This window comes from Diadema setosum, chromosome 13, assembly GCF_964275005.1.
Source record: "Diadema setosum chromosome 13, eeDiaSeto1, whole genome shotgun sequence".
NCBI lineage: Eukaryota > Metazoa > Echinodermata > Echinoidea > Diadematoida > Diadematidae > Diadema > Diadema setosum.
The window spans coordinates 4,383,914-4,408,200 of NC_092697.1; positions in this window are offsets into that span (position 1 = coordinate 4,383,914).

Genomic DNA, 24,287 nt, shown 5'->3' on the forward strand with positions numbered 1-24,287 from the left:
CTCGGAGACTAGTGCAACTGGTCGTCTCAGCTCCATTCATCGCTGGCCTACTAATGTCTTCATCAACTGAATTCGTGTCACGTTTTGTTGATCACTCTCCTCACCCCACCCCCATTCTCTCTATCTCTCCTCGGTCTTGATTTTTTTCCCCATCTCTCTTTCATTCAATTTCTTTCTTTCTTTCTTTCTTTCTTTCTTTCTTTCTTTCATTCTTTCTTTCTTTCTGTTATTCTTTCTTTCTCCCTTCACTCTGACCCTTTCTCTTTCTCTGCCTCTTTTTTTTTTTATTTCGCTTACATCCTATTTTAGGTTTCACCGCATTGTTGTTGTCTTGCATGTGGCATCATCTCCTCGTGTTAAAACTAAACGGAAAATTAAAAGACGGAAATGAAGAAAGAACAAAAAAGATGACATTTTGTTGTTTGAATACATTTCATTAGAGCACCCTTCAATCATCGATTCTAGTATGCGACCCCCATACTGGGATATGGAAAAAAAGAACTGAAAACATGCAAACGCTGATTTAAAGGAAATGCGCATTGAAACAATGGAGGCTAAGTACCGACGCTTTTTCTCTTTTTTGGACGTATTCTGTACAATAAACGTTTTCATTCCGTGAATACACAAAGGCGATCCCCCATAGGGAGATTTTTGTAAGGAGACCGAGAAACAAGAGGGAAAAAGCAATGATTACAAGTCTCTCTATTGTATTATTATTGTTATGCTGTGCTATGAACATTGACATCTGGAAGAGTGGCAGGCAATTAGAAACCGGTATCTCATTGTTCGTCTGTCGCTGGAATTGATGTTCTTTGAGCAACGAGACGGCACCGTTTGTTTAGATATAGTTTCTTAATATCCGATTTGTCAAGGCTTCACTGTAGGACACCAGACTTTGATGACTGGCCCCAAAAATACTAGCATTTTTCTATGAATATATTCTTATTATTGCTGTATCTCTCCTGCTTATAACAAAAATCGAAATAGGCAGAGGTAGAACCGACATATGACATGGACCTTGTCACGCTTGATCCACACGCAAAAAATTGGGTGACTATGGGTATTTTGAACGCACAGACAAACAGACAGACAGACAGACAGACAATCAAATGCATGTACAGCATGCCTAGAAGATGTAACCTCATCCTACAACTTGACAGAACTAAATGTATACTTTGTCACGATTCGTTCAAAGATAGAGAGGAAATCGTACCATGGTAAAATTACCACAACCTCATCGGTGTTACAGATAAGATGAATAAAGACATGTGACACCGCAGAAAATATAGATGTTGGTCCCACATATAGTAACAGATGTACCATGCACTGATAGCCTCTTCTAGCTAAAATTAAGGATTCCGAGGTGACAGAAAATAGTGTCATTCCTGTAACCGAGGTATGTATTTATCATCTCTGTTACATCCTTAAACAAAACGTTTCAAAGAATCATACAAAATGTTTTCACTTACAATAAATGTCAGTCTTGTTTGGTCATCTGTTTTCACATCACTGGACAGACGACCATTTTGTATTGCTGTCAGTGGACGTGATTATACACACTAGTCTATGAGGCCGATACCGAAAGTAATACCTTGATAAACGCTATCGATTAAAAAAAAAAATAAAAAAATCGATACATGGATATACCATGAATATGACGTCATATTCATGGCATAGTGCACTATGCCATGTATAGTACTTCACGGGATGGTGCATGTTTCTTAATCGCCATTCCGTCTTCAACATTGTAACGCTATGTTTGGTCACATGACGTTAGACCAATCACATAACAGGGTTTCTTTAATGAACAATATAATAATATCTTACCAACAAAATACATTGCATTGATAAGCTTTACCCCTGCCCTCCTGGATTTTATCCCGATTTATCAATTGTTCATCCCAAAAATGGTATTACAATGCTGCGACTGTTCCGGACATCATAAAATCAGACGGAGTAGACAATACCTCGTCAAATATCAAATATTGAATGGAAATTTTTTTTATTTAAAGAGTAGGTCGAGAGCATTGTGTTGTATGGTCTGCATTCCCCAGAAAGGATGCCTTTATTTCCGGCATATAAAGTCTGTCGTGTAACATCTTTCATGTGTTTGTGTATGTTTTTTTTTTTTTTTTTTTTGGGGGGGGGATGGGGGAGGATCGTACTCTGCATATATTTCTGTGATGAATCTTTTATGATTTTAGGTTCTTTTCGTTTGAACCATATGTTATCTCTAAATCGCTAGCTTCTGAATAACCAAACATCAAAATCGTAGTAAAAGAATCCAGTAATTTGCGTAGAGGATACGAGTTTATTCATACGCGTCCTGAACACAAGTAACAACAAAATTATAACATCTATATCTTACAACTAAATCATTAACTCCAAGGAAAATAAATAGAGACGGAGTTAAAATAAGTTATGGGTATGCATCTGACAAAACATCTCCCACAGAAAGAGAGAAATCATTCTTTTTTTAAAGGACATACTTTGTTCATTGATAGAGGAAGAGTCATACTTTTTAGTTTAGAGAGTTGTCGCGACGCAATTTACATTTCTGTAAATATCGCCGCCACCGAATATTATGAAATGCATTGTTTTTCAATTCTGAAGGGTCAGCGACAGTACGCTCGCTCTCTCTCCCTTCCCGTTGCCCGTCGTCACTGTCATTTTCTTTGCTGTCTGGGCCCTGCGTGCGTAGAGAAATGTGCCGATTTTCGCGCTCTGTTCTAGTTCACGAGTTATTATCTGGGTTACGGCATCGGCTGTCACGGAGAGAAAATATTGACGCGCTAAGTAGAGGGGAATTATTGGAGGGGACTGCGCAGACTCAAATCGACATGGACTAGGAAAGTCCCCCCTTTTTTTCCACCAGAGCTAGTACCAGTTACCATGTGTTGGGGAGGGGGAATGGATTGTAAGGCCATCTATTCACATGACTGCGATCAGTTGAAGTATAATATTTGGGACAATTACATTCATCAAGCCGACGTTCGATCTGGGCAGTACAAGCGAAGTCATAACGATCTCTGTTAGGCCTTCGTGTAAATCAGACCAATTGAAAAAAACGGGACAATACCAAACTGAAGAAGAAAAGAAGAAAGAAACAAAGAAAAAAAATACCAAAGATCTAGTTCAAGATCATTTCATGCTTTACATTGTAGCCGATAGCTGCACCGCGGAAACAAAAGAACAAAATCAAAAACAACAAAAATGGTATGGAGTGCATTCTCTGAAATCTTAACTCTGAAATATCGGTGTTATGCTGCTTACATTTAATACATGCATTAAAAGGTCCGTGTCTTTTTTATTTAATGTAGTATTGGTGTTTATAAACTGTCATGATATGGTAAATCATATAAAACAATATTGTATGATATAAAATGATGTCTAATATATATATATATATATATATATATATATATATATATATATATATATATATATATATATATATATATATATATTACAGAATCAGAGAGAGAGAGAGAGAGAGAGAGAGAGAGAGAGAAACAGACAGACAGACAGAGTAAGGAGCTAGATATAATCCATGTAGACAAACATATACATTTACTCAATTAAACTGAATTGAATTAGATTCAATTGTTTTTTTTTCATCCAACAAAAGAGTAAAACAAAGTTCAATGCATGCATTACACAAATTCAATCTTATTGTTTTGTAAATCTATGAGCAATGTAATGCAGTGTGGAACGTAAAGGACTCGATAAAATGCAATTTAGTAGAATAACAAAGAACAGCAATGCATACTTTGCAGGGTTAACAGAAAAGCAAGCATGGAAAATAGTGGTCCACTGAAAAGCGGGGCTTGTAAAACGTGGATTACTCAATATGTAATATATTATGTAACTAAATATCATCCAAAATTTATCATAACTTACTTAGTATATTCATTTATTAAAACTTCTCTCCGTTTCTGCTGGTAAAGAGTCCTAGTATTTATTTCATTTGACGGAAAGTGTTGGAGGTAAAAACAGCAATGGATTGGTATGTATAATGCAACGGTTATTATTCGGAATCACGCATGGGCTACATAGTATGGTTATAATCAATTCATGACATTTTAATACAGATAATGTCGTTTAGCTTAGTCATGCATGCGTAATCATTGCAGGCTGCTCGTATACCAGGGCGTTCTTAGATTCCACCTCACGCACGTTGAGCGCTCTGAATGCGCGTTGCACTTTTCTCTAAAGCAATATAGCTGGCATACGGTCACGCCGCTTGTATGAAGGGCCATGACTTCATAATTGTGCCATTTCAGACCAGTAATTGTCTGGAAGCCCAATAATTCGGTTGATGGATGCCCAACCAAAACCAACTTGACCCCAATGTTCACTTTTAAAGAACAGAAGAAAAAAAAATGGGGGGGGGGATGGGGGAGGCTGAAACAGAGGTGCATTCGTTTGTCATTATTCTATGGCTGGGGGATCCTGTATGTCCTGAACGGGGTTAAATGCAAACACACACACACACACACACACACACACACACACACACACACACACACACACTCAAATATAAGCACACAAATGATTAAAGACAATACAAAACAAAATAACACAGAAATAGAGAGAGAAAAAAAAACGGGGCTGCCTAATAGACCACTTTCCGCAGTTTGCTCTCTCTGACTGGTTTCCTCTCACACAAAACGTGCTTTATCTTTCTCTCCTTCTCTTCCTCTATTCACTCTTCTTCTCTCTTTATCTTTCTGTATGTGAGCATAGTTCTGCGTGTGTTTATGTGTGTGTCTACCTACATTACATATTAGGAATATATGAATATATATGTTATATATATATCATAGATATATAATCATATATATTAGGAATATATGAATATATATTATATATATATCATAGATATATAATCATATATAACATATCTTTTTTCTGCTGTTTGTCTTTCTCTCACTGTCTCTTCTATGTTGTGTTTTCCTCACGTAGTCTTCCCCTTCCCAGCCTTCTGCATTGCATTTTGTAGAAATTATGTTTCTTCAATTAGATGCAGAGCACAAGAACATTTTCGTTCCCCATTTAAAAGTTTGACTAATAACTTGACTCAGCAATTTTTTCTTTAAAAACCGTAAAATTGGCGACATTCGAGCACTTCACGCACTTGTACTGGGCAGGCCAGTTTGTATGTATGTCTGTTTATTTGTTTGTTTGTTTGTTTGTTGTTTGTTGTTGTTTATGATGTTTTGGGTGGTTTCCCGGGGAACTTACTAACATGACTGGATAATATGCTATTAACTGTGATGGTAAATGTAATAAAATCACGAAACACGTTGTTTTTCTATTGCCGACACAAAGTTGTTCAGGGACAGCAGGTGAATAATAGCCACACGTCAGTCCAATTAAAAAAGGCAAGAAAACAAAAAGGACACACGCAATCTTTATATTAAAAAAGAAAACTACTGTAAAAGTGTGTTGTGATAATACATGAACAACTAGAATAGCTTGAGTGATCCCTCCCCCATCTAATTCTATATCGGAGATTCCGTTTAAAACTAATTATCTTCTGCTCAAAATAACAAAGATGCTTTAATTTTCTGATGTCTGTGATACATATGCCATTGCAAACAAAATACCAAAATGCCTTACTATAGTAAGAAAGTGAATTGATGATGGAAACTGAAAAACAATGGGTCTTGTATACACGTTGCAAACAAAACCATGCTATGATGTTTAAATGTTATGACAATTGTATTGGTTATCTTGCCCAAGGAGCGAGGAGGTCCCTGCTCCAGTACGGTTTAGGGATTTGTTTTATTTTGTTTTATTTTTTTTTAATTTCTGATATCAAACACACAATTATTTCCATTCACATATTATACACAAACATTGTACATGAAAGTGCTTTGAGTTGAAAACTTTTTTTTTTCTGAATGTTGGTGTCCATAGCAAACTATGGAGAGGGATCTCGTCAATAGAAAAGATTCTGCAAATGTGAACGGTCATTGTGCCTTTAGAAAAACTTGCACACACACACACATACACAATCACACACACAGACAAACAGGCACACGGACACACACAGAGACTACACATACGAATGCGCACAAAAGGATAAACGCCTATATCTATGCTACGTAAACATCTGAGGTAAAGAAAAGGCCGCCAAACGTGCTTCACTCGCGAAAATGCAATGTTTTCGTAGGGTTGTATCCCCGTGAAAATATTCTTATTTTGTACACATCATCCTCACCCCCAGACGGCCCAACTATTGTCCTGTTTTGGGTTGATAGACGAGCATGGTTTAAATATCACCTTCTGGTTTATCTGGGGTTTCTTTTTCTCTCTATCTTTTCCCGTCACAAGCTTTCTGGCCTATTTTTCTTTTGTTCATAAACTAATAACGACACCCATGTTTTCTCTACCATTGTCTGGAGCAGAGATACGTCATATCAGGTCAATATGCGACATAATGAGAAAGAAAAACAAAATGAATGAAGACGTATATAAAGCAGTTCCAGGAATTTACGTTTATTTTTATCATTAAAAATCCCTCCTTCTTCCTCTGTCGATTTCCATTCATTGATGGTGACTTGCAAAGCATTTCCTGGCGTTTGATATATCGTTTACAACTTGGGTCACTTGAATGAATGACCACTGAGAAGCCGGCATTGTAACCAGACAAAGCTACCTGTCTGCTTCAGCCAGAAAACAGCTCGTTCGCATATACAAGGCAGCGGTCGAAAGAGTCAAAAAAAAAATAACCCGAGATAACTGCGGCATTCAAGTCATTCATCAAAACGTTGGGTTAAGGCAAAATAAAAGAAAGAAAGGAAGACAGAACGAAAAAAAAAAAGTGGGGGCTAGCCGGGCTATTGCTGCTGCACTACTGCTGAATGAACCACTCAGGCTCACGGGCTCCGCGTGGCCGAGGCAGAGACGCAAGACTCGTTAATAGCTTTCCTCTTCGTCACGCATAGGAAAAAGCAGCTCGATATCCCCCAGTGATGGGCGATATATAGATTTTAATTCCGCACTATTGTGTAAGATGGCATGTGAAGGACGTAAATCACACACAAACACACACACGCATTATATACCCATCTAATTTGATGTTTGTTGTTGTTGTTTGTTTGTTTGTTTACTTGATTCGAGGGCCTCTATATGGTTGCAGATCGAGAGACTGCTCAGCTGTACTATGATTTATGTAACCTCGATAATGGAAATCAATATTGTTATGGAGTCAGAACGATTTGCTAGATCGCTTCAAAGGGCTTGAAATAATAATGCCTTTGTTATCTATTTGACGGAATAAAATATCACTGGAAAAATAGTAATTCACCAGAAAATGATGAAGTTTGAATTTTCCAAGATATACACCACAATGGATGTCTTTCAGATTTGCAGACCGAATGAGAATATTATGATTACAACTGTGAAATGAACTATCTGTAACCTAGAAATGCCTCCTGTCTTGGTTAGGCTGATATTCAGAGAAATAAGAAGAATGGCATTGACAGTTATTACAGAAACTATAAAGATGTCAGATTTATCAGGGCTCATAAGCATTTAATATCAAATCATTTAAAGTCACCATCATTCTTCATTGTCTTCCAACAATATCATTGTTTTCATTGTTATTCTATATATTAATATGAGATATTAATCATCATGATTATCATTACTATTACCATTATTATATTCATTGGTAGCACTGGTAGTGTAGAAGTAGTAGTACTAGTAGTTGTAATAGTAACAGTGGTACTAGTAGTAGTAGTAGTAGTAGTAGTAGTAGTAGTAGTAGTAGTAGTAGTAGTAGTAGTAGTAATAGCAGTAGTAGTAGTAGTAGTAGTAGTAGTAGTAGTAGTAGTAGTAGTAGTAGTAGTAGTAGTAGTAGTAATATAAGTAGTAGCAGTAGAAATAGCAATGCACTGAGTGGTCTATAAAAAAAAAAAAAAAAAACTGGTAATGTTGGCATAGAAAAGGGGGAAGTAAGGAATTGAGGCGGAAGTATACGGATGTATGGTATTGATGTGAGCGAAGCGAGAAATGAGGACTTATGCACAAAGGAACTTCGTCATACATTTTGAAACAGGAAAACGGACAAAAGCTGAACCGAAATTATTGTTTTCATGTCTTATTGGCCAAAGCTGCGGCTCCAACTGTTTTTTTTTTTACTTCTTTCGCATCATGATTTCATTTTTTCATTTCGTTTTAACATTTAAATGCTATAGATCCCTCTTCTCTGCTGAATCTTTACACTTTATTTAGTTTTATCAACCCAAACCCCTAAACAATATGATATATTTATGCTTGATTTGCTGAATTGACTAAGTAATATGTATACTGGACTTATTGATCACTCATTTTTTTTTCTTGTATGTATATTGTAACTAGTGGGACCCACAATCTACCAGCTTCGTTTTTCATTGGGTCTCCCATCTGCATCCCCCAAATTATTTGTCAGTCGAATGTTTCACTTCTATAATTCTCATCAAATGTGTTATGTAAATCCTACTTTATTGATTACTTATTTTTACATCTCTTTCTTTTCATTTACAGTGTAGTGCAGTGTATTTTTTTTTTTCATTCTTGTTCCATATTCATACAAATTTTACATGCCATTTGATTTCGAAAAATAAGTTTAGCACAACAGTCAATTTGAGATAAAATTACACAAAATGTATACATGAGAACAAGTTGTCAATACACACATATCTCTTTCCTTTCATTTACAGTGTGAGCGCAGTGTAATCTTTTTTTATTACTTGTTCCATATATATACAAATTTTACATGCCATTTGATTTCGAAAAATAGGTATCGAAACACAACAGTCAATTTGAGATAAAATTACACAAAATGTATACATGGTATAAGGACATACATTAAACGTGTAATAAGAGGAAACTACTAAAAACAAAAGCTTGTAGGATGTAGACCTCATAGTTATAATACAAGCATTTAGTACAATGTTCCAATGAGGGATTATCTGGAGATAAAGAAAAACAAACCTGAACTTCAACTTGGACTTCAACTTCTTCTCAGTTTTTGAAGAGAAAATGATTGATTTCAAGCATATATACCAATCAGCAATATGATACAGCGATGCTGAAACTCCTTACCTTTACCCCGTGTAACCACAAGATTGGAAACGCCTCGTCTGCTCAACACAAATTAATGCAGTGAAAAGAATGATGACAGCACTATGGCCAACAATCATCTACGAACTACTCCATTGTATTTAGATGTAAAGCTAAAAGACCAGAGTGACCTTTCTTGAAATAAAGTTTGGCGATATATTATCAAACGACAGTTCCATTAGGAACTTCGAGTGGAAAACAAAATACGGAGTCAACTCGGGCATATCATGGTGGAATCTGATTCGTTTCTCAGTAGTGTGTTGATGAAATTAGTACATGCTCCAGCTGAATTTCGATTCGTACATTAAATCTGACATTGAATGCTGGGAACCAGTATAAGAAAACATAATTAATTCCGCTTTTTGAATCACCTATTGAATTACGGTATCCATAACGCCGAGTAACGCAATTTGGACGATTCCAGGCGACCTTCGTCTTAATGGCGAGAAGGGAGGGAAAAAAAAAGATAGAAAGAAAGAAAGATGAAAAATATACGTTTCGGCGCAAATCTAATGTTCACCTCTATTTACATTCAGCCGGTGTAGCTAGGCCCCTTCTTCCCCATCTTATTTTGAGCAAAGAGAAAGGAAGGAGCGAATGATGTCTTTCTTTTGCGTAATCCAGCCTTGATAGAGCTCAAATCGCAGCGTGTTACGCTGTATAAACTCAGGAGCGCGCCTTTGTTGCTCGCAAGAATGAATGGACTCCACACGGCTGGCGCCCATACCAGCGTTGCCGTGGCAGCCCTTCCGAGATGCCTAGCTTCTCCCAGCAGATCCGCATCAATCCTAAAAACACTGGGCGAGCCCAGTGAAAGGGAAGAAAGAAAGCGGAGCGGTATCGAGACCCTTTTTCCACTCCTTTTCTATTATGTATTCTTTGGACATTGTGTCTCCTGCAAGTGGCGTATATTTCGTCAGAAAAGAATCATCATGGCGATTCTCTGCTGGTGCGCCGCGTGAGTTTCTGTATTCATCCTAAAGACACAAAGAAATACCTGGAGTTCCGAACATTAACAGTTGAAAAAAAGATAAAAGGGAGGACCATGGATTTGTGAGCCACCATCCCGGCAGAAAGAGAGAGAGAGAGAGAGAGAGAGAGAGAGAGAGAGAGAGAGAGAGAGAGAAAGAAGAAAGAGATAGAGATTGAGAGAGACAGAAAAATAAAGAACGACTGGTGGCAGGGCGGTGGGATTTCTTTGAGGTCAAAAGCGCGCTAACATTTTTCTTCAACCTTTGTTGGCGAAGATAAAAGCGGCAATGTAACAGAAGATGTATGCCGATAATGGCTGCTCAGATTCACTTTTCCTTTCATCTATCCTTTCAGAAATCTTACGTCAAATGACTTTTTTTTTCTCTCACAGTTTTCACTTATTTTTTTTTTCTCTCTCCCTCCGTAGATGCTGTTCCATCGGTCTTTTAGTAGACTTAGCGACTTGAAGGCTAGTCACGAGCATTCATGTCCAATCACGTGGAATTGGATCGTCAAACGACTTTGAGCATTATACATTTTCCCGCAAATGCATAGATATGGGTATGTATAATTAGGAATAATGTATGTTGTATTCATAATCATAATGATTACATTATAATTATGCTATTATTATTATCATTATATCATTGTTGTTGTTGCTGTTGTACCTTTACGATGTGTCACTTGAATATCATAGCCCAAAAAAACATCACTGGAAGTAACTTTAAACCATGTTAATATTCTAAGAGTGACGCACAGTAGTAGACAAGTTCTGACCGAACCCGGGTACTATAAAATCCTTTTTTATCACACTGTCTCTCAGCTGCTACGCGTGCGTTGGATGTTGCATGAGTCTCGCTGTGCGAAAATGTACAAAATGGCGATGACCATCAGTGCTTAAGATCTAAAAAGAACCATGGATTATAATCCCTGTTAAGTCATATCAGTCGACATGAAACTGTTTGTTTGAAATATATGGGCAAAGAAGAGTAGAAGAATTTGAACATCAATGTCAATATGACACGATGATTAAGAAAAGCAATGGTAGTAAAACGCTTATGATGAAGACGACATAGTTAACAGGGTAAGATGAGGCGTATTTCCTATCGGAAATTAACAATCATTTCTGCCCGCCGCTTCTACCACCAGCTATAAGGACCACAAAATTAAATGGTGCATCGACATGGCATCTAGGAATCGTGTTTTCTCTTTATTAGTACAGTGCGAGAGCGCCTCACCGTAATATTGACAATAGAGCTATAGAACGTTATTTATCCTCACATGATAAAGGCAGGAGAATGCATCAACTTGTAAATGATGTAAACCGATCGCATGATAATCAAGAAGGCGATTTTCTTATTTCCCCTACGGATTGGAGAAGACGGGGTAAATGTCATCCTTCTTTCTCTTCGCGAGAAGCTTTCGTAGTTGTCCATCACAGACGAGTTTGTCCCCCATTCTCTTCGGGTGCAATTTCGGCTAAAGATCCCGATATTTCCGTATCAATGCACTCGAGAAATAATTGTTCTTCCACTTCACTAGAACTTCGGCTTTCTACCGAATGAGAGATAGTGTTGTATTGGGGATTATGGTAGTTTTTTTTTTTCCTCCCAAGCTCGTCCTAGTGAATGAAATGATCTAGATATATATTCCCAAGTCTCTTTCTCTTTACGTCATCCACCCCTCTCCCATCATCAAAACTATGGATTCAGTGTCATGAAATGATTCTCTGATATACGAGAGTCTTTCATTTATCTTTAAACCAACAGCCATCAAATCAAGCATTCGCAGTCTTCTGCAGAGTTTGCGAATGTGATTGTCAAACCGTGATCACGCACATTTTCTTATCCCCAACGTCTTGGGATGGCATTTTAAAGTGATGAGGTTTTTTAGGCCGCTGAGCTATCACTGCGTGTTTGTCCTGCATCACACAATTCGTGTGCATTAGGGGAATGATATAGATAGCCATTAAACTTCGTCATTCTGAATATGACAAATTTCATTCTTTTGATGTATCCTCTGCCCAATCATGCATTTTTTCACCATCTTCTTCGTCTCTAGATTGTTCTAATTTTCTTCCCCTTTTTCCCCCGGGAACACAGCGGTAAACGGTCAAGAGGCTGATTGTGTCAAGAGAAGGTCAGGATTCGAATGCTGGTAGGTGCACCCATCCTTGAACAGGGTGTTTTACCTTTATCCCTCTCGTGATCCTAGTGCAAAACTGGTTACCTGGCAATGATGAGAAGTAAATTGGGACAGGTCCCTCTGTTAAAGGTTGTGCTAACAAGGTGACAACCACCCTGGACAAAGAGAAGCGTTTTTTTTTTTTTTTCAATTATGATTAATATCATTGTTGAATTGTACGAACTGTACAACGTATTGATTTCGACATATTTTTTTTTTTTTTGCTACTTTGGCTACTTTCATGCTATCATAAGAATAAACATCACGTATTTTCCAAATTATTTTGTTTCGTTTGATATGTGTGACAGATTTCAGCTTTTGTAGATAGCTTTTGAGATAACATGCGCTTGATGGTAATAATGATGTTGATGATGTAATATTATGAGCGATAACTCATATGCTCTACGCTCTGCGAGTCAGGAGTGGTTTGGCTGTTATCGTGTCAAGCATGCTCACCGGCAAACAGGGACAGCATCAGACCATTCAAAAAGGTAATAGGCGAGCCTCGTATCTCCTTGGACCGCTGCAGTTAACAACGCCCTGTTGCTGCTCACCAGTATGCGTGCTTCCAACCTTTTAACTTCTTCCTACCCCCCTCCCACCCTTTACTCCTTTTTCCTGGTTTGCTTTCAAGCGACAATCATAATTTCATAATCACATGAATACTGGTTATTTGACCGCAGTGGACTTGACATAAAAAGCTGCCTTTTGTGTCCAGGCAGTCAAAGTAAAATGGATATTGTTTTGCAGCGACATCAAACCCCTTTGCTTTAATCCAATTACGGAATTAAGACTAGACACAGGGAAGACGACCATAGAAAGAGGCGAGTGACAAAGGCTATGGGAGAGGGTATGTGTTTGAAAACGCAAAGAGAGAGAGAAAGAAAGAAAGAGAGAAAAAAGAGGGAGACCGACATCACCGACCAAAATGATTGACAATACATAGGTGATATGGAGACCCTTGTAAAACTATAAGCAATAAACAGTATCGTTCGTCGAAGTATATTTGTGTATTCTCGGAAGGAACAATGAAATATTATCGTTTCTTCTTGGACATGGACGCTTTCAAACACATGACTTGTTGTAAAAGTTATGGTATCATTCAGGTGTTGTTGTTGTTGTTGCTCTTTGTAGATACTGATATGTGATATGTAAAACAAGATATACTTCCGCATTCAATATTGTCATTAGGCATTGGATATTCACATCAAATGATTTCACTTTATTTTCACATCAAGTATCACACACAAAATTCGAGTCGATATTTACAGTAGGAGAGGATGCAACTACAGATTCCACAAGGTAAAAGCCCAAATGTATTGTTTTATAGTGGCTAATAATGCTCAGTATTGTTCTGATCCACAAGAGTAGAGGATGCATGACGGTGCACATTAACGTTGTCCGGTGGCATACGCAGAGTTAGAATAGAGTACTAGAGGCTGCGTTCAAAACTTTTGGAACCAAAATTGTTACCCACCACAGATAAACACAACTTTGTTTGCTAATGTTATCGAATGATTCAATTCAATTCAAATGATGTTATTTCCATATAAAGTGATACAAAGCAATATACACGCTTACATGAGTACATAATATTTTAAGGAACTTTGAATCACATAAGTTTCAACAAAACATGGATACCATATTAAATCACTTTGTGCTTACTAATACTAAAATGTGTTTGTTCTGCAAAGCATTTTTTTTAAACACATGAACGTCTCTTTGAGACGCTTTCTCGAAAGGACAACGAGCAATTTGTATGGCTCCTCACTAAACCTGTCCGATAAAGAAACTGTTGGTAGGTGACAAGGGCGTGGCTTCTGTGGACCAAACGGTCTCCCCCCCCCCCTTTCTCTTCTTCTTCTTCCTCATTGCATAAAAGGTCAACACACTCAAGTCAAGTTTGGTAATCATTCAACCCCCTGAATACTTGTCAAATGAGGATGTTGCGCTAAGACAGAGTATGGCAATATTGACTTACAAAGCACCAGGCCACCCCAGGGAAGGAAGGGGTGGGGTGGGGAGGGGGAGGGGTGCGTGTGCACTCTAGTGCTAAAACTCCTTCTGGTTCGATTTGTTTTCCAAAATAGAAATGATGACGCCCTAAGGATAGCCTGCACGTTTGATTGGCATGGATAAAAAGCGCCTTAAGTGAGCATTGAACTCATTGCTCGATTCCCAGAAGAGATTTTGCTATTCCAGTGGAGTCTCCATGCACATCACACTACAACCGTAGTATGCAAAGGGTTAAAACTAAGGCACACCCATACAAAAGCCGTGGCGGAGCAACGTATCAAACAGGTGTCAATGTGTATGGGCGGTGTTGACTTTCCACTTGAACTTGCTAACCCATTATGAAATACCTTCTCAAGGCGTTTTCCACAATCACTTTCTAGGCACGATTTTCCACAAGCTCCAAGAATGGGTGAGCTCTTTTTCTTTTCTTTTCTTTTCTTTTCTTTTCTTTTTTTTTCTTTTCTTTTCCTTTCTTTCCTTTTCTTGTCTTTTCCTTTTCTTTTAGAACATGGAATTTACCGAGTACCAGTAGCCATGGATAAAGAAGAACAGGAGGGAGAAAAAAGTAGCAATGCAAGTAAAAAAGAGAGAAGAATAAACATATAAAAGGAAGATGTGGTTGAATAAAAAGCAGTTGGAGTAGAGAAGGGGACGAAGAAGAAGCAACAGAAGATGCGAAAGACTGAGACGAGGACATCTATGATAATGAAGAAAAAGAAGTAAAATAAAAAACACAAAATGGAAGCACAAGGAGGAGAAAGAGCAGACACAGAAAACCCAGACTGGGACATCGACGACGGCAACGAAGGAGACCATGACGAATACGAAGAAAACGACGACTTAGACGGGGAAAGAAGCTGACGAGCAAAAGGAACAAGAGCAGAAGGGTGTCATGAATAATGTGTTTACGCAAATGAGTGTAGAATGCTTAAACCCAAGTGGGGTAAAAAAGCTTCGACAGTTTTCGGGGACAGACATGGCGTTCGGGGCCTAGAAATCATGTTGTCAATGGCTGTTTCTCAAAGTCTGGTGGCGTTACAGTTTTCTGTTTGGTGTCACTGATGCTGATGCGTGAGGCATCCTTGTCGATTACCACCATCTTTTCCTCGGGCTTGTGACAAGGGGAAGAAGAAAATGATGCAGAAGAAAAAGAAGAAGATGATGAAAATGAACAAAAGAAAAAGAAGAAGAAGAGGAAAAAGAAAAAGAAGTGAAAAAGGCAGAGGATGACGAAATAATTATGTTGTTTGCTAGAACGAAAATAAGGACGACAAAGAAGACTGAAGCAGCAGCTAAAGAAAGAATGAAAACAAGAACAAAAGTACAAGTAGTAGACGAAGAAGTAGAAGGTTAAAGGAAAAACGAAAGACAACGATAAATGAAAAGAAGAAGTGAAGCGATAAAGAAAGAAATGAAGAGAAAAATTTGTCATTCTTTTTGCACTTTGCACTTTGCGACTCGTACAGAGGACATGGGGTGCCCGTTCACCACAGTCGTCACCCGAATGTTACTGAAAGCAACATTTTGTCATACGTCTAACCGGTTCACGGACCACTCGCTCTATCCTTTTCCTATCGTAGCCAAGATTCTGGCAGGTCAACTCTCCTGGGAAGGATCCCTTCCCCTCTTCACTCCTTCCTTTCTATTTTTCCCTCTCTCTTTTCTACACCTATTCATTATATCATCCACCCATCTTATACCTTTCCATCTCTCCTCTCTCTCTCTATGTCTCTCCCTCTCTATTTCCGTCTCTCTATTTGTATCTCCTTCTCATTTTCTCTCCTTGTATACTTGATACTTGGCTTGATTTATGGACAGGAGAAAAGGGGAGCCAGAAATGTGATTGATCAATAATGTAAACATGCTGATGAGGTATACAGGACAAGTGAGTTCAGGCTCAAAACTGCACCCAGAGCACTATCACAATGAGAAAGCTTAGCGAGAGAGAGGGAGAGGGGGCGAGGGGAGATAGATAGCTGTAACATTCCGTAATGTATGCGCGCTTACCCGCGCACGAGACTTTCACGTTCCAATAATTTCGGGACAACACGATCGAGTTGTTGTGCCTTAAAGGCGCGAGGCGCCTTTCCCGCGCCTCCAATAGGTAAAACATCCAGGTAAAACGCATCGGGTATGGTTAAAAAAAAAAGAAGAAAAAAAGAGACGCCCAAAGAAGAATCAGCGTTGCAATATGCCAAGACGCGTCCTTGTTAAATTTCGAGCAGAAAACTGTTTTCAACAATGACCGAGATCGAGTTAGTAGCTGTTCCCGAAGTACTGTCGTCCACAATCTTCAACTCCTCCCTATCTCATTACCAAGGTTGAAATAAGGAAGTACAACACTGACAAAAGTTTATCTTGCTCGACATTTCACAGGAGACGTATCGGTTGCCATACACCAGCTATTTTGCTCTACTGTCCTCCGTAATCCTCCATCATCTATTCAACTTAAATTCTCAGTGGTGATAAGTAGCAAAATTTCCCCGTGATTATTAGGACGATTGGAGGTACCCAGGCGCTTTGAAAACCATGTTACATGGATATAAATGGCAGGGATGTAAGGAGAATGATTGTGCGTAAATTCTATATGACCTGTATAATCTTCCAAGCAACCATTGATACATCTTGTCCGTCAGGGTGTGCTGTCACTCTACGTGCACTATAGCTTGGTAGTTCGGCTGAAAGGCTGAACGAGTTCACTCGTCTGTTCGAAAAGGGGATCGGTCCCTTAATAACGAATCTGGGTTATGTAGAGTAATTCGACGTAATACTAGGTCAAGCGTCCGATAATCGGCTAATGCGACGAAAGCACGGCGCAGCAAGAGAAAACAAAATGGTGAAACCAGACGAAGGAAGATGCGCTGTGACGTCACGCGCAAGTGTGCGCGGGTCAAGTTCATTTATGACCCCACTGGGATGGTGGTGATAAAAAGAAAAAAGGGAAATAAAAAGGGAAGGAAGGAAAAGAAAACAGGTTAAAGACGCTCCCTTCTGACAAGCGTGGAAACACCATCTTGCTTAATGCCACTCCAGTGAGCAGTAACATTTGTCATTTCGAATCGAGAGTCGGTGAGTGTGTAAGTTGCGGACGTCGAATAGTGTTATTCCGTTATGTCACACTCAGATTCCGCTGCAATTTGGTGTTAGTAACAAACTGTAATCTACTGCAGTTTCAGCCACGCATGCGTATGCGCCTCAAATGTCGTAGATGACGTCACCAAAACAGATTTGATCCCTACATGTACTCTACCCATCACACGTCAGTTTCTACAGCTTTGCTTCCTTCGCCAGTAGACCGGACTTATGATGATTTTTTTTTTTTTTGTATTTTATTTTCATTTCGCGAAGTAAAGTTTGTTGCTTGGGACAAGAGAGTTTGCTTACCCGTTGTAGCAACAACTAACCCCAGGAACTTGATTTTCTAAAGCTTGGAACGTATCTATCGCTGATAGTAGCTAGCCCTTTCCAAAGTAAACAATTCACTAGGGTGAAAACATTGATGAAGAGTGAATACACTATGTACTGCCTATACACAGAGTAGAAATCATGCAGGACGTCGTCTGTAAGGCTGTATTACGCAATCTGCGTAGAGTCCTGATTAGAGTCCTCATTACAGAGTCTTAAGGTACGATTTACCATTGGGAGGAGTGGTTTAAAAAAAATCGAGATATCACATTTGATGCATATGTGTAGGTCAGGTCTATCACAAAACACCGTACAATATGACAATTTCGCAATTAAGTCCAAAATATACGGAGATATCACTATTTTCTCAATAAACCATAACTGTAGACGGTTTAGTCTAGAAACATTTGTATTATAACCATTATTCACATGTTGCATATTTTTACTTAACATTGGTTAGACTGATTCAAATTTTTACATTGGTTGTTTCTATCCCTGACTCACATTTCAGAACTATTTTGAAGCACTAAAGCTGGGTTTTGATTTCATCTGCAAAAGGTAAATTATGCCTTTAATGTATTCAAATATCAAGCAAATCTTCATAACAAACACTCTTCCTAACCAACATGCCCAACAAAGTTGTTGCAATCTCTGGCTCGCCAGAGATAGCAACAACTATAGAGCATGCAAAGTGCATTCGGAGCGTTGGAATCCGCGTGCGTTCTTTATAATGTAATCCGTCTTTATGATCTATTTATTGGTCCTTATAACGTATCCATGCCAATAATTTACGCAGCCGAAACTTGCACCATCCAAGAAGAACATAATCTTCGTGATTTTTGGCCTGTAATCATCATGATTATTGTTGAGCAATAAGATTTGTTGGAGATGATATACAGCAAATATTATCGTGCACTAGTAAAGCTATGGATTCATAATTGACTGAAATTGCACTATTTTGCTATACCTCGCAGATTCCATAATTTTGACTAGAGCGCCTCAGCGCATGTAATATTTGTTTATCATACCAGTGTACCAACGTAATTTCGAATAACTTGGTGCCGGAAATCGTTAAGTACAGTTGTGTGAATCAGAATGGCGACTTGGCGAGGTGATGTATAAAATGCAGAGTTTCGTAATTTTGCATATTCTACAGGTGACTTGGAACAGAATCGAATGAGAAACTGTTTGAGGTGTGTACTAATAAGAGCGGGGGAAAATATATATAGTTTAGAAGGGGAAAAGTGTGCGTCAAACACACCAGCGTAATTAGAGCGTTATGGATCAAACTCAACCCATTTGCAGCTTGATTTCACATAATTTGTCATGTCTTTTCAACCTTAGAGTCTCTCTCATCACATCTTTCTTTCTTCTTTCTGTCTCTCCCTCTCTCTCTCACTAGCTATATATTTCTCTCTCTCTCTCTCTCTTTTCTTGTCAGCCTCCACTTAAATAGTTGGCTGATTTTGATATGATTAGTGCAATGGTTCTAAATAACAGAATGAGCAAGCTCCGTGTAATGAAACAACTGTGGGCATAATTTGAGCATGGTCCGATAGGCCTTTTATGGAGGGGAAAATGCTCTTTATCGTGCATGCTCTGGCCGACCCACTTGCCTCGCACTGTTGACATGACGCGAATTGTACATATTGCTCTTTCTTCATACAACCGAGAGAATAGAGAGTTACATTATTAATGACCATCGTTGGCCTAGTTAGGAGTGATCAAAAGGTTAGCTCGTGTCTCCACCAGCAGAAATTATTCATTGAAAACACTTTTAGCGCGCGTGGCATATTAGGAGTCATTTACACGAAAGAGAAAGGACAGAGACAGAAAGAAAGAAAGAGAGAAAGAGAGAGAGAGATGTGAAGAGAGATAAAGTCAAGTTTAAGTCAATAAATTTGATGAACTGTTGACGGTCACAGCTCATCCAACGCGCTTGATGTAACGCCGCTGGTATCACTAGAAAATGCATCGTTGCCAGGATACACCGAAAAAAAAAGAGAACAAGGCGTTGGTGCTATACGTACGTGGGAATACAGATAAAAGAAATGCAACTTAATGAAGTTATGATATTTTAGCGTGAAGCAACTACTACAGGCTCCCTTTACATTGCAAGATGTAATCAGGGAGGTGGTGCTCTTTTCAGAGAAATCACTTAGTCATGGACGTCACTTCTGTCAAGAAAACGCCGACACGCGCCGCGTGGAAACATTATTATGCGTCTCGCGCACATTTCTCGTGGCGCGTGCGCGCAATTCATGAATCGGGCGTAAATGCAATGCAATAATCACAATTATTATTTTATATTTCTCCTTCCCTCCCTTCCTCCCTCCGTCGCTGCATTATGCTCGCAGGTGATACCGGGCGATCAAGGTCAGACAACGCTTCGGGCGCTGCTTGGAGTGTAAAAAGGATTAAATATTCAGTCGTTTCGTGCTGGGCTTTGAGCGATAACAGGCCAAGGAGATGAAAAAAAAAAATCCATCGCAATACTGATTTCTCTCCTCTTTTCTTTTGTCAAGGTCGTAGTACATATACATCGGTAATTTCACAACTTGTAACTCCCCACGTGAAAGCCTGACGGGGTCTGCTGATCGGCATATGTTGCCGTGATATTGAACTTCTCCCTACCCAGATTTCATCACGACTTCACAAATAAACAAACAAAACGGAGGATGTTATTTCATGCATTGCTGTCCTTGTTTCAAGCCGTTTGGTTATCATTCATCATAGAAACCATTTTCCGTTCGAATATGGATATTAAAACGTGAAACATCACCAAGTGAATTTAAAGTGGAATGAGAATCATGCATGTAGTCTACATGAGAGCAGAAAAATTATTTCATTTCATTTCATTTTATTTCATTTCCAACATTGCAATACATTTTCATATACAAAATAGCACAATATCAATACAATGTAGTAACAAAGAAAAATACTTGAAATTAACAATACTATGCATCACAAAAACAGGTGAAATTGAATTAAAATAAAAGTTGCAGGAAATATAGGAGACATGCTGGAAAACTAAGCTTGTATTTTGCAGTCTCCTGCTATTCATAACAATAAGCCAACGCCGACCACCACAAACCAACATAACCAAGCAACAGCCAACATAACCTCTCAATGTTATTGACCAGATTAATTGGTATAAAATTATCATAATATTACGCGACAGTGCATCACAAAGCAAACACAAAGTCGCACCCCTTGATTTGACGTGAGGGCTCAAAAAAGGTGAAATGGGTCAACCGAGTCAATTTTGAGTTTTTCATATTTTCTGAAAGAGCTATCCTTCTTCTACATTATGCTTTAATTTGGGATCATAACATGAATGAAGTAGTGTGTTTTCAGCAGTTTTTCTACAACCCTTTTGGGGGGAGATAGAATGATCAGGTAAGTCTTAGAGGCCCTTTTCATTTCTTGAAATCCTTTGCACACGCTTCACTTTCAAGTCTAATAACTTTTGAAAGCCGAAAATGCTATTGCTTTGAAAGTTGGCATTAATCATGGACATAATGTGCTGATAGAAAATGCTCAATTTCAGCTCAATCTCATAATCCCTTCATTGTTGATGATCCGGTAGTTTACATCCTGTCTTGTGTCCCTTTCATCGCACAGCTAGCATGGCTTGGTAAAGATTAAGCGCTTGAATAGACCCTGTACTTCAGAGCCTCTTTTCTTGGTTCACACTTTTCCAGAGTGTGTGCCTTCTTTCCAGTATTTAGGGGAGTCCATCTGAATTGAGTACATCATACATCAAAATCCATGTCTTGCGACTTTTTGTTGGTTTTGTGGTGCAGAGTCACATAATAGACCTATGCACTTATTGCCGCATAAATCTCTCCATATGCTCTACAACGCTTTAATTCTATGATCATAAATAACCGTAATATACATGTATATTCAAATGTGAAAACGGTAGGGCATATAATAATCAAACCATAAGAATTTGCACTTGTCTTCTTGTTTAACCCTTATTGACCTTTTCCATTATCAACTCAATGTCCTTAAAGTACCGAATATATACTGTAAAATAAAAATGCAATGTCTATGCTCACGTACACAAAAGATGTACTTTCACATATATATTTAGAACTTTATTCTCGATGATATGGAACTTCTACTCTTACCTGTCACGTAACTGTAAAAATATTCATTTCAACAATCCCAAACTGCTGATACCTGGCTCATAAATTCCATGGACATCTTCGGACTAATGTTTGTAATGCTCTTCCACATAAGCAATTGGCATTCCAGGTTTCGATCTTTTGTAGGTCACAGTGGTCGTTGCTTGGTCAATGTACTGCTGGAAATGGACATTATCTTTGAGTGATGCGGCTGGTAGGATTGCTCGGAGTATAAAGTTTGTCTTACTCATTTTTTTTTTTGACGATATCCAACAAACAATGGCAATAACAACCTGAAATCTGCATCGGAAGCTGAAAATTTCCGATTGATATTGAGTGGCAACGCATTGTCTTCTAGGTACTATGAAGAGGGTCATTCCACGAGACCGACACCCACGAGTCACACAGGCCACGAGTTCGACATTGAAAAAAAAAAGGTCCATGCCCACGAATCATACAGCCCGTGAGTTCGGCGCTAGGCACAAACAGTCCACAAGTTCGACATCGCAACGTGGCCTTCTTTGCTTGGTGTCGAACTCATGGACTGTATGACTCGTGGGCTGTATACTCTTGAGCTGTATGACCCATGGGCTGTATAACTCGTGGGCTGTGTGACACTGGGTGTCGAACTCGTGACGTGCACCCCTATGAATGCCCTTCTGCACGGCAGAATGTCATGAGGATGGCTCCCGTACGATCAGATATTGGTAGCTCACTTCCAGTCAGTCTTCCTAGAAGCAACTTCCTGGCTTGGCTACCTGTGAACGTCTTGGTTACAGCTCGTTATTTCGAAGGTTCGTTATTCGGAAGGCTCTTTATTCCTAAGATTCATTATTCCGAAGGTTCATTGTTCCGAATTTCATTTTCGGATTGACCAATCTTCGGAGTAAGGAACCTTCGGAATAACGCCACAAATTTTCGGATTAACAAACCCTTTTTCATCTTCGGATTAACGAACCTCTAGGCATAGGGAATTTGCGTGTTTCGGATTAACGACCCTTTGGAATAACGAACCTTCGGAACAGCGAACCTTCGGAATAACGAACAGCACCCAACGTCTTGACCGTCGCTTTCAGTAAACTGTGCAATAGTAGAGGGTAAATCAATGCATCTATGCATGGTATTATCGTGTCCTTTTTTGAGACAGGAATTATAATTATGTTTGGCATCTGAGAAGAGGCAGCCACCACATACCATCATCAGTTGAGCTGATTTAGTCTTCTGGTATTCCCTCTGTTCTAGATGGAAACGCACCTGAAAATGAGATAAGACCTGACTTCAGATAGTGGAGAAAATGACGCATAAACATCATGAAAATGTGATGCCAAATAGTAATATTAAGGATGATAATAATACCAATAATGATGACTATTATAATAGCAATATATATATATATATATATATATATATAATATATTTATATATATATATATATGCATACAGTGTATATTATTATTATATATGTGTGAAATATACACATCCCATTATTACCTAACATATTCGATCTCTTACTTTTTTTTTCTTATCTTTTTTTCTCGAAAATATATATATATATTTTTTTTTTTTTTGGATGGAAAATCAATCAATCCGAACGAATCAAAGATTACAAATTGCACTTGTTCGGCAGTCAACACTTGAAGATAAACACAAACAACAGAAGCATAATACTACAAATTAGAGAGCACTTACTTATAACTAGTGGCAATATTGATGACGATGGTTACAGACATTGGAAGTACATGGCGCCACTTTACTTAACCTGTGGCAACATCAAACCAAAACAAATTGACGCGGAACAGATTATGATTTGCTATTGTCATAAATGATTCCATATAGCGATGTTCTCTCTCGCGCTTTTGAATGTGTGTTAAATTACGATACTCGGTTCAATAATAAAATGAAATTCAGATGCTTCGTCCTCTAGGAGCCTGCTGACTGCTACTTTTGATCATTCATAACTTGTCGAATTGGACAGTGTCCAATCACGACCAGACGGTGTAATTTTTTTTTTTCAGATTCGACGACATGAACCTACTAGTGATTATACGGTCATAAACTTGGCTCCCACAGAAACACACAGGATATTCTGCTCGAGCCAACACTTTTAAAAAGAGAGACAGGTAGAAAGGAGAGAAAGAGAGAGAGAAAAAACTGGCGACCACTTTATAATTCAATAATGTCACTTTCCTCATTTTCCCCAATGGAATATACCCACGGAACAACATTTTGACGACGAAAATGCAATATTTATTTCTTATTTTTCTCAAGGAGAAAAAGCACTTAAGCGGAGAGGGAGAAAATCAATTATATCCGCCACCTGCACTTATGGGAACCCTTTTTAAGCGGACTCTCCTTGGCGCTGTTTACCCCACCAAAGAACACAGAATCGACAGGCGAAGATACTCGACTTCAACCAGAGAAAGATCTAGCTGAGATGGTAAATTTAACTACAAAGAAGAAGAC